This window comes from Salmo salar, unplaced genomic scaffold, assembly GCF_965601325.2.
Source record: "Salmo salar unplaced genomic scaffold, fSalSal1 ptg000578l, whole genome shotgun sequence".
In the NCBI taxonomy this organism is placed as follows: Eukaryota; Metazoa; Chordata; class Actinopteri; order Salmoniformes; family Salmonidae; genus Salmo; species Salmo salar.
Genome location: NW_027675424.1, coordinates 2,562,073 through 2,571,064, shown reverse-complemented (window position 1 = coordinate 2,571,064; position 8,992 = coordinate 2,562,073). Strand labels below are relative to the sequence as shown.

The 8,992-nt window shown below is 40.5% G+C and overlaps 1 long non-coding RNA gene across 1 annotated transcript; it reads left to right on the top strand.

Annotated features, from left to right (window-relative positions):
* Positions 1-498: 498 nt before the first annotated feature.
* Positions 499-3,789, top strand: LOC145876359 (uncharacterized). Its single transcript, XR_014391511.1, has 3 exons — positions 499-1,220; positions 1,673-2,957; positions 3,445-3,789. It is a non-coding gene; the product is annotated as an uncharacterized LOC145876359 (long non-coding RNA).
* The last annotated feature ends 5,203 nt before the right edge of the window (positions 3,790-8,992 follow it).

The following is an 8,992-nucleotide window of genomic DNA, read 5'->3' as shown; positions in this document are numbered from 1 at the left end:
CGGGATTCGGCTTTTGCTTCCTACAGTCGCCATTCATTGTGTGCGTTTTGGGGGTTTTGCATTGCTTTGACCGCTTTCAAGCGCTCGTACTACGACCGAAACAATTGTTAACGCTGTGATAGCACCACATTCTGTCGACATAGCTCAGAAAGCACTAGAAGACATACCTTACTGTCTTGTTTCTACTGATGGGAGCAATCACGGTGCTGTGAAAATATTCCCTCTGCTTATTCAGTATTTTGATTGGAAGAATGGTGGCGTGCAAAGTAAATTAGTCGAAGTTAAAAACACTCCAAATGAGACAGCTGATACGATCGCGCAATACATCAAAGAAACACTGGAAAATAATGGGATTTTTTCCAAATATATTGCATTTACAGTAGGGTGACCATACGTCCTCTTTTTCCCGGACATGTCCTCTTTTTGGAAAACTAAAATTTGGTCACCCTAAATTATGCCAATCTGTATGTGGGGTTGTTAGAGAAGAATGTGATTGTCAGCCCTAACAATCCATTCTAGCACCTCACCAGGCTCTGAAAAAGACTTCATTGATGACGAGTTCCTTCTATTCCAGGGGACAGCAGAGAAACTTCATCGATTCCACTCCTTCATCAATACAAGCAGTAAACATCTGAAATTCACCCTCACCTTTCATGTGCATGAAACAAGTTGTCTGGACATTTTGACTAAGAGGGAGGGGGGTGGTTTTAGCACAGACCTATACAGGAAGCCGATGGACAGGAATTCCCTGTTACGCGGAGACAACTTCCACCCTACACCCCTAATAAAACAATTGTAATACTTGAGTAAAGAAAACATTTAAAATGTAAATTTGTAATTTTAATTTTGTAAATTTAAAACAAAAACAACTGTTTGTACTTATAGGGAACCAGATCATGACTACAGCTCAGTTACTAAGTCTTTAACCACACTGTGTTGTTACACTGGTGAGTAAAAACTCATGCTTCCTACATTTTAACTTTTTGTCTGAAGATAAAATGTACATTTTACTGAACTGCGTCCAGTCAGCAGATGGACTAGATGCCTCTTAGGCCGCCCATTGTGACTCCATCAAGAATTCAGCAGAACAAGTTTGTATGAAGGTCTGGCTATTAAATGGGTACATAGTTCAATAGTAATATCCTCTAAAACGCTCTGGTGACAAACTTTACTGCCCTGTTTCCAGTTGTCCACATGGCTGGAAGAACCTATTCAAGTAAGTAAGTAAATAGATTTAGAAAATGTAAAAAAAAAACGCTGTATTATTAGCTAACTAGCTACAGTGCAGGCTAACTCAAATGAGCTGCTAAATGAGCTAGCTATCTAGCCAACTACACATTCTGTATAGATAGATAGCTAGATAGAATTAAATATCACATTCTGTATAGATAGAATTAAATATCACCAGCTACCTAACTTCATTTTAGCTAGCTATCTTGATGTATTTATCACTGTAAAAAACAAACTCCACATGCATTTGTAGGTAGCTAGCTAACAGCCATGGAGGAGGGTGAAAGGATAGCAGCCCCAACTGTCAGTGAGAGAGGAGGCTATTCTGGATAGGGCAGGTACTTTTGTGTAGTTCCTGTCCCTAGAAGTGAGGACGGAGATAATAGTAACATAATATTCAGTGTGGTGTAATCTGACTATAATGAAGTCTGTTTCTTGTGAGGTTTTCTGTCCTCAGATAAAGAGCTCTATGAAAGCCAGTCTACATATGAAGAGGTCCCAATGAAGAGCAGTGGTTCTCAGTCCTGGGGACTCAGAGGGGCACATTGTTGTTTTTGCCTTCACACTGCACAGCTGATTCAAATGATTCAAACTCATTATCAAGCTTCAAGTGGTATTTATGTATTCATTTGTGATGCCATCCTTGATATGATCCTGTTATTGTCACATGCTACACATGTACATATGTGTGCCCATGCATCTATCAATCCAATGTTATCATGATTTGTTATCAGGGATATTATACTTTAGTAATCCACAATGACCTGGTGATGTAACAGTCTAATAATTACATTGTCTTCCATATTCCTACAGATACCTTGTAACTGGAGATTCCTTCAAAATGATTGCCTACAGTTAACGTGTAGGGCACTGCAAGGTTGGGTGACCAAGGACCAGGAGGGGATCTGCAGCTTGCCGCCGTGTGCCAGAGGAGGAGTCTGCTGCTCTGCAGGATGTTTCAAGGATGGGGTCCAACAACGCAGCAAGAGAGGCAATCCGTGTGCAGGAGATCTTCACCTCCTACTTCTTCAAAGAGGGTGCTGTTCCCTGGCAACACCATAGACGTCACTATGCACAACCAAAAGCTCTTTTAAGAGCCATTCACATTGCAATAAGAGTATTCTTCTATTTACTGAGCTATGTCAACTGCAGTTATTCAATTCACAGTTTCTCTCCCTTTGATTTCTACTTCTCAGGTGAGGGTGCTGTTTAGGTAAGGGTGTGATGTCTGTGCAAAAACAAAACAGGCTATTTTAAATCACCCATATTGAAAAAATGTAGAACAATTAGACACCCTATAACCCACACCTACACACTCATGAATCAATCTGATTGATGGATTGTGTTGTGCAGTAAGCAGGTTCAGGTGTATAACTGTGGCTCCTTCCACCTTCAAAGAATAGGCAAGAGGGCCAACCATGGAGAATAGTAAGACACTTCATTATTTCTATAACTACGCTGTATTGTTTGTCCTTGTTGGTCCGTTCATGTTTTTCAGCATAAAGTACTCTGCAGCCACTTAGTGTGGTGTGGACACCAGGTGAGGCCACACAGAGATTCCTGTTGAACACTGTCGCTTTAACTACCTTATTTTCTCAATAACAGTCTCTCTCCTTCACTTCATCCCTCTCTCCTCTTCTCCCTAAATCCTCTAGGTTATATCAGCTGTGTCGGTGAACCCCTCCTGCATCTGAACTGGCTACATAGAGGGCACAGCATGATCAGAGGTGAGAGGTCACTTGGTCAGGTCAACAGGAAGTATTATTAAAGAGATGCTTTACATTGAAATACAGATAGAGATGCAGTAGTCCCAGAGTTAATGATCCCAGGTCAGTTTATATTATACAGGAAGTATTAATAAAGAGATGCTTTACATTGAAATACAGACAGAGATGCAGTAGTCCCAGAGTTAATGATCCAAGGTCAGTTTATATTATACAGGAAGTATTATTAAAGAGATGCTTTACATTGAAATACAGATAGAGATGCAGTAGTCCCAGAGTTAATGATCCCAGGTCAGTTTATATTATACAGGAAGTATTATTAAAGAGATGCTTTACATTGAAATACAGACAGAGATGCAGTAGTCCCAGAGTTAATGATCCAAGGTCAGTTTTACATTTCACCTCCTGATTGATGACTAACAATGTTAGAATAAAAAATAAAAACACAAGGTTTAAACATGCTCTCTCTCCATCTGTCTCTCGTCTGCAGATATGTTTTGATGTGAGAGGATGCCAACCCCCAGTCCCATCATCACCACCTCACCTGCTTTTAAGAACCTTTGGGTCGACGAGAGACACTATTATGTAATTGTGATGAACTGAGAGAATATTTATGTAGCACTGTGATTCATTAATCATGTGCTGCCTTCCCTGCTCCTATGTGCTTACCTCTTTCCCTTTCTGTCTTTTACACCTCTCTCACCACCTCCTCTTTCTTCCTCTGTTTTTATAATGCACAACAGATGTGCATTGAAGTACAGATTAAACTTGTATTTATAACACTTGGATAATGAGCTTTTCAATAAAGCATTTCACATTCTCTACTGGTTGAAAATGAAGTGTAATGTGATTAAATACTCCACCTATCCTGTGTTTATCAGATCAATGCAGATGAAGGGCATTAGATGTTGAGATGAACCAGTGTTAGAGTATTTACATGATGCATAGGAAGTGTAGTGTTCTGTTTTTTAACATGATATTTCTGTATATATGAATTAACTAGTTAAATCCTGTTTCTTGTCTATTAGTTACAATGTGTAACCATTGATGTCCCAGGACCAAGATTGGTAAACACTGTTGAAGTGTATAATTGTAATACATGCATGCAGACACAGCGTCATTCAAAGACTGGAATTTGATACTCCTGCTATTGGATATGACTGAAAAATAATCTCAAAGACATTCATACCTAAACTGCACCTTTATTTGCCAAGGTAGAGTACATGATCAGTGAATATGTTAAATGTACAGGCTACAATGTGGGGATCTCATGCATGGTAATAACTACATGTATATACGACTTGCATCCTTGGCACAACATGATATTATATTCTACTCAATCCATAGGCTTCATTAATGTCATTCAGGCTGTTTTGAAGTTGATACAACTGGCTATGATAGCTGAGGTTCATAGGTTCTGAACTAATATGTATACCAAACGTTTGGGTCCATACACAGATCGGCTAGATAGCTAGCTACACATCCATAGGCATACAGGTATTTTAATCATCCACTGCACAATAAGCTAGAACATAGCTAGCTACGTTATTTCATCTATCTGCATGGCAAATATCAGCAAGGCAAGCTAACACAATTGTACATTCAATTTTCAGTAAATTCTTCAGCTGGCTAGATTCTACACATTCACTGTTTCACAAAACAACAGCCTGGTTTGCTGGTTGTTTCAGGAGTCCCTAAAACAACCAGAATGACAATTACATACTCATGTCACAACACCCATAATGCTAGTCAGCTAGCTGGCTAATGTTAGCTAGTCAGCTAGCTGGTTATTGTTAGCTAGTCAGCTAGCTGGTTAATGTTAGCTAGTCAGCTAGCTGGCTAATGTTAGCTAGTCAGCTAGCTGGTTAATGTTAGCTAGTCAGCTAGCTGGTTAATGTTAGCTAGTCAGCTAGCTGTTTAATGTTAGCTAGTCCGTTAGCTGGCTAATGTTAGCTATTCAGCTAGCTGGCTAAATCGCGATTTTCGTAAATAAACTTTATGATAAGAAAAAGCATAATCGTTTGTCTCTACATTAACTAACATTTCTGTCAACTGTACATGTTTCTGCATGATTCGTTATGACGTTATAATCCCTTACATTTGCTTCCATCCTAGTATTTCTGTCCGCCATCTTTGATCCAGTTCAGTTCTGTGTAGGGTTACGCCTCTCTCCTAGTATTTCTGTCCTCCATCTTTGATCCAGTTCAGTTCTGTGTAGGGGTATCCCTCTCTCCTAGTATTTCTGTCCGCCATCTTTGATCCAGTTCAGTTCTGTGTAGGGGTACGCCTCTCTCCTAGTATTTCTGTCCGCCATCTTAGATCCAGTTCAGTTCTGTGTAGGGGTACCCCTCTCTCCTAGTATTTCTGTCCTCCATCTTTGATCCAGTTCAGTTCTGTGTAGGGGTATCCCTCTCTCCTAGTATTTCTGTCCGCCATCTTTGATCCAGTTCAGTTCTGTGTAGGGGTACGCCTCTCTCCTAGTATTTCTGTCCGCCATCTTAGATCCAGTTCAGTTCTGTGTAGGGGTACCCCTCTCTCCTAGTATTGCTGAAGAAAGTAATGAATATTTTATGACCAGCGATGTCCCTTATTCCTACCCTTTAACTTTTTGTCTGACAAAATATACATTTTACTCAACTGCGTTACCCACTCCAGTCAGCAGATGGCGGTCTGGGAATTTAACGCGATGCTGTTGGTGTGACGTATAATGTAGTGGACGGAACTCTTCTTTCAACAGCAGCAACAGTTAGTCAGACACCACGGTAGCTTGCTAGACAAAATAGCCGAACCAATAAAGCTCTTTAGACGCGTTAGTGTATATTAGCCACTGTGTTTTAAACCCACTACTGTCGTCTAGTTAGTTATCCGATTTAATTTCATATTTACGGTGTTGTTGTTATTATTCAGCTAGCGGGCTGGTTAAGTTAGCATTAGCCTAGCTAGCTAACATTCCCAACCATGCGGTCACTGATCTACTCTCCTGCTAAAGAAGAGAATATCACAGTAAAACAAGAAGTAGAGGGTGAGGCCGTTACTGTGAAAGAAGAAAAAGACGCGTTCAGAGTGAAAGAGGAGGAGGATGTTACAGTAAAAGAAGAGGAGGATGCAGTTTATGGAGTGAAAGATGAGGAGGAGATGACTGTTACATCGATAAAGGAGGAAACTGGACATCTGGGCCCGGTTTCCCAAACGCATCTTAAGGCGTCCAATGGTTCTAACGGTGAACTTAGCCATAAGATGGTTTTGAGAAACCGTTCCCTGATTAACACTAGTAAGTACTGTCTTAAATACAGAGGCACAAACTCTGCAGTTGTTGAACTGATGTGTGGTGTTAAAGCGGAAATATGCAATAGCTACATCCATATTGTGACTTTTAAATTATTAATTTATAGCCATTGATTGTTGAAGAATATAACACATGCCTCATGAGCTTAGTTCACCAGTTTACCCAATCAGATCCCCAAATAAGCTTTTTTTACTCCAATGTCTAGAAACAATGTAAATCAACACTGTATAGCCTCAACATGGTTAAAACTATCATGTTGATATCATGGATGGTCAGTCCTTGCATCCATAGGTCTGTCTATGAATTTGAAAGTAGTTACATTTCTCCAACCCCCTAATCATCTTATTACCAAAACTGGTGGAATGACAGCTTTGTTATTGTATGAACTGCAGATTGCTGGGTTGTGTGAGTTTTTTCAACAGTAACAAAATGGCTGCCCAGAGGCTTGGTTTGGTAAACAGCTGAGGGATGGGGGAAGGAGGAGTGTAACCACTCAAATTTATTCATCCAGGATGTCATAATGATAGTTTAACCAGGTTTCTAGGATATATAGTATATTCTAGAATTCATCCATGATGTCATAATGATAGTTTAACCAGGTTTCTAGGCTATATAGTATATTCTAGAATTCATCCATGATGTCATAATGATAGTTTAACCAGGTTTCTAGGCTATATAGTATATTCTAGAATTCATCCATGATGTCATAATGATAGTTTAACCAGGTTTCTAGGCTATATAGTATATTCTAGAATTCATCCATGGTGTCATAAAGATAGTTTAACCAGGTTTCTAGGCTATATAGTATATTCTAGAATTCATCCATGATGTCATAATGATAGTTTAACCAGGTTTCTAGGATATATAGTATATTCTAGAATTCATCCATGATGTCATAATGATAGTTTAACCAGGTTTCTAGGATGTATAGTATATTCTAGAATTCATCCAGGATGTCATAATGATAGTTTAACCAGGTTTCTAGGATATATAGTATATTCTAGAATTCATCCATTATGTCATAATGATAGTTTAACCAGGTTTCTAGGCTATATAGTATATTCTAGAATTCATCCATGATGTCATAATGATAGTTTAACCAGGTTTCTAGGCTATATAGTATATTCTAGAATTCATCCATGATGTCATAATGATAGTTTAACCAGGTTTCTAGGATATATAGTATATTCTATAACTGCCAGTGTAGATTTCCTGTGGAGGCAAATTATTAGAGCTGTTAAGTCATTGTATAATATTCAGCCAATTGTTTTTCATGCCATCACATTAAAGGCAAGACATACCTAGATTCAATTACATTCATGAATTGGTTTGAAACCTTTGTTTTAAACCCTTCTAAAAATTGGTGCCTTGCCGGATTTGTAAAAAATGGTTTGTCATGAAACTCTATTTTTTAAATGTATTTAAATGTAACCTTTATTTAACTAGGCAAGTCAGTTAAGAACAAATTCTTATTTACAATGACTGCCTACCCCGGACACCGCTGGGCCAATTGTGCGCCGCCCTATGGGACTCCAAATCACGGCCGGTAGTGATACAGCCTGGATTTGAACCAGGGTGTCTGTAGTGAAGCCTCAAGCACTGAGATGCAGTGTCCGCTGCGCCACTCGGGAGCCCCAAAATCATGTTCTAGTGCTGTCCCCAACTAAAATACATCTTGGTCAACCAAGAGTCATCTGTTCTTTCTACAAATCGCCCCATGTGTTTTTATAAAATCAACTGTATGTACTGAACTTGTCTGATGCTTTAAGCACGCTGTTTGATTAAATAATTTAAACACAAATGACTGGAGGGAGCCAGTCATCACTATAACCTGACTAGAGGGAGGGAGCCAGTCATCACTATAACCTGACTAGAGGGAGGGAGCCAGTCATCACTATAACCTGACTAGAGGGAGGGAGCCAGTCATCACTATAACCTGACTAGAGGGAGGGAGCCAGTCATCACTATAACCTGACTAGAGGGAGGGAGCCAGTCATCACTATAACCTGACTAGAGGGAGGGAGCCAGTCATCACTATAACCTGACTGGAGGGAGGGAGCCAGTCATCACTATAACCTGACTAGAGGGAGGGAGCCAGTCATCACTATAACCTGACTAGAGGGAGGGAGCCAGTCATCACTATAACCTGACTAGAGGGAGGGAGCCAGTCATCACTATAACCTGACTAGAGGGAGGGAGCCAGTCATCACTATAACCTGACTAGAGGGAGGGAGCCAGTCATCACTATAACCTGACTAGAGGGAGGGAGCCAGTCATCACTATAACCTGACTAGAGGGAGGGAGCCAGTCATCACTATAACCTGACTAGAGGGAGGGAGCCAGTCATCACTATAACCTGACTAGAGGGAGCCAGTCATCACTATAACCTGACTGGAGGGAGCCAGTCATCACTATAACCTGACTAGAGGGAGGGAGCCAGTCATCACTATAACCTGACTAGAGGGAGGGAGCCAGTCATCACTATAACCTGACTAGAGGGAGGGAGCCAGTCATCACTATAACCTGACTAGAGGGAGGGAGCCAGTCATCACTATAACCTGACTAGAGGGAGGGAGCCAGTCATCACTATAACCTGACTAGAGGGAGCCAGTCATCACTATAACCTGACTAGAGGGAGGGAGCCAGTCATCACTATAACCTGACTAGAGGGAGGGAGCCAGTCATCACTATAACCTGACTAGAGGGAGCCAGTCATCACTATAACCTGACTAGAGGGAGGGAGCCAGTCATC